At 40.8% G+C, this 9,441-nt stretch overlaps 1 pseudogene; it reads right to left on the bottom strand.

Moving 5' to 3' along the window:
* Positions 1–1,343: 1,343 nt before the first annotated feature.
* LOC126959157 (interleukin enhancer-binding factor 2-like) lies at positions 1,344–2,524 on the bottom strand (annotated as a pseudogene).
* Positions 2,525–9,441: the final 6,917 nt, after the last annotated feature.

Here is a 9,441-nt window from a genome sequence, read left to right as displayed (position 1 = left end):
ATGGCACTGGTGAAAGGCAGAGAGGGTGAACACACTTGACTCAAGTCTGAGGAATCCAGGAAAAAGTTGCCAATGATGAAAATGTGTGTGTGTGTGTGTATGTGTGCGCATGTGTGTGCCCACACATGCGTGTGTAGTGAATACCTTAGAACAATTCCTCTATTCACATATTCAGAAGTGTAAAACATGCCTATTTGGAAGTACGGATTCACTTACATAATGTCTATCAGTGTGCTGCAGCTATTTAAAAGCTAGCTGTCAACTTGGTAAGATATGGGAACCTTTCTATTTTGTACCTACTGTTTTAAAACTACTGTATATATTTGTACATGTGGCAGGCATCTATTAAACGTTATAATGATTTTTTTTTTAGTATAGTGTCACTAAAAGGCATTTATCAAGTGCTTGTTTTAATATAGCCCTATCTTAGGTAAAAGAAAAGATGACCTCCTTGATATGTAACACTCCACTGATAAAATTTGCAGTCTGTTCTTAAAACACTGTGTATTCTGATGAGGAAAGTACAAAAGGTCTCAACTTAACATGTATTGATTTTATGCCTTTTTTGTAGACGAAGTAGGAAGAACAGTTTCTGTTCTCAGGCAGCTCTGTTTGGGGGATAAAAATAGAATATGAAATAGAATGCAATAAACAAATTACATAGCTATACTTCTTGAAGTCCAGGACGGGCAGTGAGGTTAGGCTGGAAGACCTCTTAAGTTGTGAAAGCTTGGTTAAAGACAGGAGTTGACATGGCCTGAGTGTCAGCCAGTGGGGTTCTCTGTAGCCAGATGGCTTTGTTAATTTGCAAAGTTCACAATAAAAGTCATCCATAGTCATTGCTCTCTTTCTCTACCAAGTCCCTTAGTCTTCACGCTCATATCATCCAAATTAATGAAGGGAAAATCTATAAACAACAGCTTCACTGGGAGTTATGTCACTAAGGAAAAAGCAGAAATGTGTAGATCTTCAAAGCAGTATTTGCTCTCAGGTTATCTCCTTTTATATTTATTATTTATATATGCCCTACTAGGAAGTACTTACATTGTTTTTCTTAGAAAAAGATTTCCAGACACTAACAGCTCACAACATTTCAACAGCAAAGTTATTAGTTGAGAAAGGGGTTTTCAGGACCTGGGGATTCTAGAGTATGAGGAAGAAATGTTGGTATCTCATTTCATTACAGATGGATGGCATAGGTCACAAATGGGAGACTCTGGCTGCTAAGCCAATATCAAAACCCACTGGACTGACACTTCCTTCTACGGGGTTTATTTTCCTTCCTGTTGTCTTCCTGACCCATGAAAATGCCTGCCACCATGTAAAGCCCACTGGCAGCTAGCTTAGGCTCCAGTCTTCCCCCTTGGGTAGGAAAGGGAGTGAAGGGAAGGCCACTTCTGAGTTTCCATGCTTTCCTCTTTCTCTCCTTGAGGTGGTTCTTCTGTCTTCTCCTTTTCTTCTCTCCTTCCTGTTTCTCTGGCAGCTTCTCTTAAGCCTTTTCTGAAGGTGTTACTATCACTTCATCCCAGGTAGATATTTCAGAAGCAAGATGGCTGGCATCACCCTCCTGGCCAAGGATCTTCCTAAAGCCACCATGTGAGAGGATTCGGACCAGAGTCGGAGCCGTGTGGCAGACCATGTCCTGCAGTGGGCAGACCATGTCCTGCAGACTGTGTGTACTCTCACAGTGGTCAGTGATACCCACTGACCCTGTCGGGAACGGTCCTTCAGCCAGAATCTGCAAGCAATGCTCATATGCAACAGGGCCAAAGGCTGTCTGGTGAGGTTGTTCATCACAGCAGAATGACACAGTAGCTCAAGGATCCAGAATGTGAGTGGCTCAAAGTCAGGAAAACGAATCCTCAAGTCCTTGAGTAGTCTGATGAGAACTTTATGGACTGAGAGGCATTTCTCTCAATCCAGCAGGCAGGTGGGATGGCTGCCAAGGCATTCTGCAATACCTTGCTCTCCAAATAGACTTTGGGGTCCAGTTTTCCAAGATGGAGTGACACTGTTGTAGTGAGAATTTTCACTGGAGATTTTAAGGCAGTTTTGTTGGTCAGCACAGTCAAAACTTCAGCAGGATCTTGTACTGTGAGGCTTTCCACAGCTTTGTTCCCCAGGGCAGTAACAGCTTCCAGTGTTGGCAGAGTCTTTAGTATTACCACCGGGGCAGCTGCATTGTGGCCTGTAGCCATCGTTCTCTCTTTGTATGATCCCACCTGTCAGACTTCTTGAATTTGCACTTCAAATTAGAGCCACAATCAAATATCAGTCACGTTGTTTATTTTTGTCACCAGAGAAAAGACAGAGTCCTGTTCAGCAGAGTTGGGAGCCAGGTACTGATTTCTCTTCAGCAAGGCCTCACTGAAGGACATTTCATCAGGTGCTGGCTTAACCCGGGGGAAGGCCATTTCACACAGAAATCAAATAGGATATGTGGCACAAAGAGCCCGAACCCTCCTCCTGGGCCTCTTCTGGAACCAAAGCGCCCACCATGACCCTGTCCTCTGTCATCTCTCATGGCACCTTAAAATCCCCCACACTGGAGTCTGCACCAACCACCCCTTTCCTCTCAGATACCTCGTTTTAAATCATGGTAGGTTTAAACTTTATAAGCCTTTAGCATTACACATTCCATTGTTTATCTTTCATTCTCTAGCATTTATGAAGGTAGAATGTTCCTCTCCAAATCGTAATGTGATGATGAAATAGCAGAAAAGATCTCACTTTTCTCCCCTTGGAAGAAATATGGAATTCAGAAATACAATCTAAAATCTGTCCTCAGCTCAGCCTTTCCTGACTCAGTGTTACAGTTGTCCAGAGAGAACAAATTGCCGTTAGAGCTGAGAGGGACTGTCACAAGATTCTCTACTTATTCTTGTAACTAGAATGCATTAGCCTTAGAAGACGTGTTTGTATACTGGGTGAAGGACCCTAGTTGAATGAATGAATGAATAAGTGAGGAATCTAAAAGGCCATTGGGAGGCTTACAGAATGGCAGCTCCTTCTTCTCTTGCTCTGTTGTGAGTCATCATTGGGAAAATAAGCAGCCTTCACTTTAGTAGAGAGGAAGGCAGCATCCTCAGTGGAAATCCGGCCACGCAGATGGAGTTAGTGTTCTGGGAAAAGGCTGAGAGTTCAGCGGAGTTTATTAACTTGGGAGTTGGAATTCTAGAAGAGCAGCTATGGGAAGATTATTTGCTAAGGAAGGACATAGAACCAAATTGGAGTGAGTGTGTGGGAGGGGCGGGATGACTAGAGGGGCTTATACTTTGGTAGCTTAGGAAGACCTGGATGAAATACTAGGTCAGATGAGATGGGCTCAAGTTTCCATTGTGAAGTTGTTTCCATTCTGCAGCTTCAGGGGTATGTGTGATCTTGTCATCTTTCCTCTGTCCTATAATCTCTCCACAAGGCATGTCCTCCATAGAGCCCAGCACATAGTGGGTGTTCAACACAAATTTATGGATAGTATGAATTCATTAAGAAGCATACAGATAGGAAATGCAGGATACAGGCTTAGGTCTTCATTGCTCCTAATTGCTAGACCTTCTGTGTTTCCAAATTATTTTTGTTAAATTAGTTTAAATACTTGCAGTGCTTTCCTGTGGAAGATGGATTCAGCCAGTTCAAAACTACCTCTAAGGGCAGAACTGAGGACACTGGTAGAAGTTAGTGAGAAGTAGATTTTGGCTTAAAATTTTCTAATAACTAAAGTTAGGAATTAAAAAGGTACTGTTTTTTTAAAAAGTAGCGAGCCTCCTAACACAGGACGTATGCAAGTAAAACACTGAATGTCTATGTCTTGGGGATGTTTTAGAGAGGATCCCTTCCACCACCAAGAGTTTCGTGTTATTTCTGATATTGTGTTAAGTGATGGTCTAATATGATAAAATACAAGTAATCTATTTTGGAAAGGACACATAGATACAATTATTGAAAAGCACAATCGAGAAAAAGATTGCATCTGTATTATTGTTATATAACCATATGCCAATATGTCTAGTACATAATATTAGAAAATGTGTCACGGTGTAGTAAGTAACTTTTTAGAATGCCCTATGCAGAATGTAGGAGCAAATCTGAATTAAAAAGGCAGAAACTGAAGAGGACTGGAGTCATTAGGGAAGGCTTCATGGGCCAGCTGGTTCTTTAACAGGGCCTTGGAAAAGGTTAGAATGAGGACAGGCAAAGGGGAAGTCCCTCCAGGGAGGACTGTGCAGGAGTATCAGTGGGAGGAGGTGTTGGGAGGAGGCAGGATGATTGGGCTCACTCAGGCTCTCTGTACGTATGTGCTTTGCACAGAGAAGATGGGAACAATCAGTGGTCATTTGAAGGAATGACACACATTTAAGTCCCTGTTGTCTGAAATCCTGCAGTATCCTGCGTTCCACTGGCCTGCGAGCTGAGAGACCTGGGAGTCCCAGCTGGGTTCCTAACTAGCTGTTTGGTCAGACACATCACTTAACTACCCTGAGCCTTATTTTTCTCAATTATAAGCCAAGACAGTTGGTTAAATCAGTGCTGCTTAAACTTGAATGTGCAAATGGAGAGATTGTTAAAATGTAGCTCTGATTTCATGGGTTGGGGTAGGGCTTGAGATTCAGCATTGCTAACAGGCTCCCAGGCAATGGGCAGACCGCCCTTTGAATAGTAAGGGGTTGTATGACTTAGGTACCTCCGTGATATGAGCACTCTACAAACTCGTTTTAATTATGGTCTCATACTTTTTTTTTCATAGTTGCTTTCTTATTAGGTAATACGATTGAGAAGTATCTAGCACAGAGCTTAGTCCACAGTGGATACTCAGTAACATTTGTTTATTAACGTAAAGTTTCTCCCTTGGATACTGTGCTTACCTTAGAAATGCAGTCGTTTTTGTTCAGTCCTGCGTTTCAGACATGTAGTGCATGTTCAGCAAATCTTATAAAACTCAAAGAAAAATCTCGGTGCTTTTTAGATCTCTTCTCTTGTCTCATGACTCCTGTTTCTTCCAGTAGGAAAGGAAGTAATGCGCTGTCTAAATATCTGATTGTTGTGTTGCTTTAGGGAAAAACAATTAGACTGCCTTGCCATTTGCCAAGTAGATGGAATGAAGGTTTCACTCCATTAACACTCATTCCATGAGTCATTCTAAATTCCTGACAGTATGCCAATAAACCCCAGTTAATTCACCAAAATTGCCGCTGGTAGCATTTTGCCTCTGCAGGTGACCAGCAGCACTGTAATCACTTACTCCACAAAGGTAATGAGGTTGTATGGTTTTTATTTATGCTACCAATTTGTTTTAATATTGTTATTGTTCCTTTTATAGTAAGGCAGATTGGTCTCTGTCTTAAAGGACTGAGAAAGAAGGGATATTAAGGTTCCCAAACTGAATGTAAGTATTAATATTGAAAATAGTGTTATTGTTTTTTGGACTGACAGTAGTAATTTAGAAGTGTTCTAAAGAGGTTGTATTGATTGAATATATACTTATTTGATTCTTCAAGATTTTTATCAGACTCCAGTTGGCTTCTAACAAAAGGTTTATAAAGATAATGAAATTCCTTCCAGTTCTAAAACACTATAACCTCATGAAATATGACCAAGAGTAATGTATACACAGGACAATTTATACTTGGAAAATGAAGTCTACCAAGTTGTTCCTGAGGTTTTTTGCTTGCCACCAAATATAAGACAATATCATTGAAAAGAAAGAAGAGAAAATACAGATACGAAGGTCTGTCCTTCAAGGTAATCTAATAATTCAGTAATAAAAATCTGTCACACAAATTTGGTATGAAATCTCTGCAAATTAGAGAAATCCATTGCAACAATCAATCTAATAGAATATCAACATAGCACTGAATTTGTTTTGTAAAGAAATATGCTGTCTGTACCCAAGCCATATTTAAGGATTATTCCATAGTTTATTTGGGTTGAGAAAAACTAATTTGAGTTACTAGACTTTAGATAAGTGTCAGAAGTCCATATTTAACTCATTTAGGCAAAAGGGATATTTAATGGAAGGGTCTTGGGGTAGTTGACATGACTGAAAGAAGAGTAGGACGACCAAGTCACCAGCCGAGCAGGAAGGAATGCAGCGGGGCCTCAGGAACCCTCGAACCAGGAACCAGCTTGTCAGGACTTTGTCTCTCTTTTTGGTTTCTACTTCTCCTGGTGCTGGCTCTATTTTCTCCCACTGCAGACCAGCTTTGTCCACTTGGCAGTTAATGGGGTTGTTGACACCTTACATGGGAGTTGCCCTTTTACAGCTGCTGCTATCAGAGAGACAGACTGACTCTCCCAGATCCATTTTTTAAAAAAAGTTAAGGGAGAACTCTGGTTGGCTGGGTCAGGTGGCTGCTCAGCCTTGGTTGCCAGCTGTGACTAGAAGGTCAGGATCATATAAGAACATGCCACATTTTCCTGTAAGCACGTGGTTGGAGTTGGGAAGGGGGAAATTAATTCCATCATGAGGGAGGAATACATTTGCTAAAAGATGGAGGCCCGTGGCTGGGCAAGGACTCCCAGTGCGTTGGTCCATAAAATAGTTTGGAGTAGCACCCTATCCTTGCTTTAATTCTCCTTTCCCCTCTATTGGTTATAGCAGGTTGGGACTTCTATGCTAGATGTTCTATAGTCCCATCATGTAAGCTGCAGGGGTCTTGCACTGTCTACTTCTTGGAAAACAAAACTGCCAGTGTTTCCTGGGCCCCACACTTGTCTGTGTGGTGGGTCTATTACTGCTTTTGTAATCGATTAGCCTGAGTTACAGAAGAGGGAAAGGATAGGCTGACAGATGGTATTTGCAGTAGGTGCAGAAGAAGATTTGAGTGTCTCCTAATACAAGTCCCTTTCCTACTCCTCCCTCCTGTCTGCCCCCACCAGCCAAGGAACATGTGTGGTCCTCACAAGTAGACTGCAAGCCACCCACGAGGCAAGAACAATAGCATGCATGCCTTTAAATCCTGGGAATCTCTGAATACGGTTCTTACACAGCATGAAAGTGTAACACATATTTGTAGATTTTATGTTAAACCAAGTTTAACCTGTGTAAAAATGTAAGAGATGTAGCTGAGTTACATTGTGATTTTTAAAGTTCCTCCAGTGTGAGCATTTTGCATGCAGTATGCACATTGCTATTGTTTCCAAGTGTAAATAAGAGGGCAGAGTCCTATTTATTGATAATTCTATTATAGATCTATAATAGTTATAGATGTATGATACTCTTATTAAAGACACAGCTACAGCAGTTTTAATTATTCACCCATAATGAATGAACCTGGTCCCTGTTTAAGAAATGCAAGATTTGTATGATTCAAGCATATTCTCTCTTACAGACAGACACTAATGAGTCCTATGAAGGTAATAGACTCTTATCATTGAACCAGAGCCTGAACAAATGTGTTCATTAGTCTTACTTGTCTTCTGATGATAGATAAGTTGAATCTTGAGCTGGACACATGTCCAGATTTGAACTTCTTTAAAACATAGGGGTTATATTTTAACAGAAAACTTTATAATCAGTAGATTGTTATCATTTGTTGTAGAAAAGAATTTCCTTCTGATGCTTATCATGAAGATTCTCATGGATACTTTGCATTTCTTCCTAAATGGGAATCTTTTTATTGTATTTTCCTGATTTTATAATTAATACATTCTCTTTGTAGGAAATTTAAACAATTCAGAGGTGAATATTAAATTTAATTCAAAACTCCCATAATAATATTCCTCAAAAGAATCACTGTTAACATTTTGATGCATATTTATTTATATGATTTAACAAGCCATTGTACAGCAATTTGTATACACTAAGCTCTTGTCCATCCACTTTACAATTGTGCTTCATTTACTCCTCTTGACAACTCTATGAGGTAGGTATTATTATTTCCCTATTTACAGAGAAGGAAATGGAGTCTCAGAGGCTTTAATAACTTGCACAAAAGCACATGGTTATAAGCGGCAAAGTTGGGATTCCAACACAGACCCTCTGACTCCGGAGTCCCTGCTCTTAGTTATATACCAGGCCTCTAGGCCCATATCTCCATGACTAAAATTAAAAAAAATATATCCCATGTTTCCAAGTTGACCTGCCTCCTGCAGTCAATTTTTCCTTTAATAGCCTCTTAAAATGGGTGAAGACCCCATCCACGGAAAGTGGGAAGTCCACTGTGCCTTTTCCCCAGTATTTCTGTGGATTCCCAGTGGTGGTGTGTTCTGGGACATTCTTCTGAATCCCACTCCCTCATAGCATCTTGTCCATGCGTTTGCCATCTTGTCTCTTTGTCTCTGGACACCTCCTCAATGTACCAGTAACATAGATAAGGTGGTTATATGTAGAGAACTTTTCCTGAAGATCTGAGGATAAGGAAGATAATTACAATTAGGAAAAAAATTAACACAATGTTTGAAATGATTGTTCTTAGACCCTGAGGGAAAATTAAAATGTCAAAAATTTAAAAATAGATCCTCTTTGGACACATTCCAATGTCCAATATTACTTTCCTATCTTGTGAGCTGTTTTCTCTCTGACTCCTTCTCTCAATTACGTTTTTCCTTGTTTAATATTCTTAACCCCCACCCCTCCACTTTTTTTGAGGCAGAGTCTCCCTCTCTTGCCCAGGCTGGAGTTCAGTGGTGCGATCTCAGCTCACTGCAACCTCCGTCTCCGGGTTCAAGCGATTCTACTGCCTCAGCCTCCCAAGTAGCTAGAATTACAGGTGCCTGCCAGTACTCCTGGCTTATTTTTGTAGTTTTAATATAGGGGGTTTTGCCATATTGACCAGGCTGGCCTTGAACTCTTGGCCTGAAGTGATCCGCCCTCCTTGGCCTCCCAAAGTGCTGGGATTACAGTAGTGAGCCACCATGCTCAGTCCCCTTTTTACCTATGTTATCACCCCCAAACCCCAGTCCTTTCTTTCTCTATTATGCAAAATGACTTAGCTCTACTTCTAGATTTTAAAATCTGTTGTTTTTCCAGTGGTTCTCAATTGGTGGGTGGTGGTGTACGTATGAGTTTACCTTTCAGAGGATATTTTTTTTGTGATAACAAAGAATTATTCAGCTCTAAATGTCAACAGCACTGAGGGTCAAAAACCCTAATCTATAAAAACTGTTTATTTTGCTTTTGGGAACTGTTTTCCTTTACTTGAATGGTGTAATTTTGGGGAAGCCAAAATTACCTAGTAGTCATAGTATATACTGTGTACTATATACATAGTGCCAACATAATACCTACAGAGTAAGCCACAGTAACTGCTCTCTGACTCTTACAGTCAGCACCAACAAGGCTGGGTCCAATTTTGGGGGACTAGGTATGGACATTTGGATCAAGTTGGACCAATCCTCACCTGGGTTGTATTCTACAGATGCCTTCCTGCCTGTGTGGAGGGAGGGAATTGACAGGGATATTCATTGCAACACCATTTGTGATAGCAAAAGCTCAGTAACAAC

Source organism: Macaca thibetana, chromosome 7 (genome assembly GCF_024542745.1).
Source record: "Macaca thibetana thibetana isolate TM-01 chromosome 7, ASM2454274v1, whole genome shotgun sequence".
NCBI classification, from domain to species: domain Eukaryota; kingdom Metazoa; phylum Chordata; class Mammalia; order Primates; family Cercopithecidae; genus Macaca; species Macaca thibetana.
Note: the sequence above shows the minus strand (reverse complement) of the source record. Positions and strands in the feature narration are given on the sequence as shown.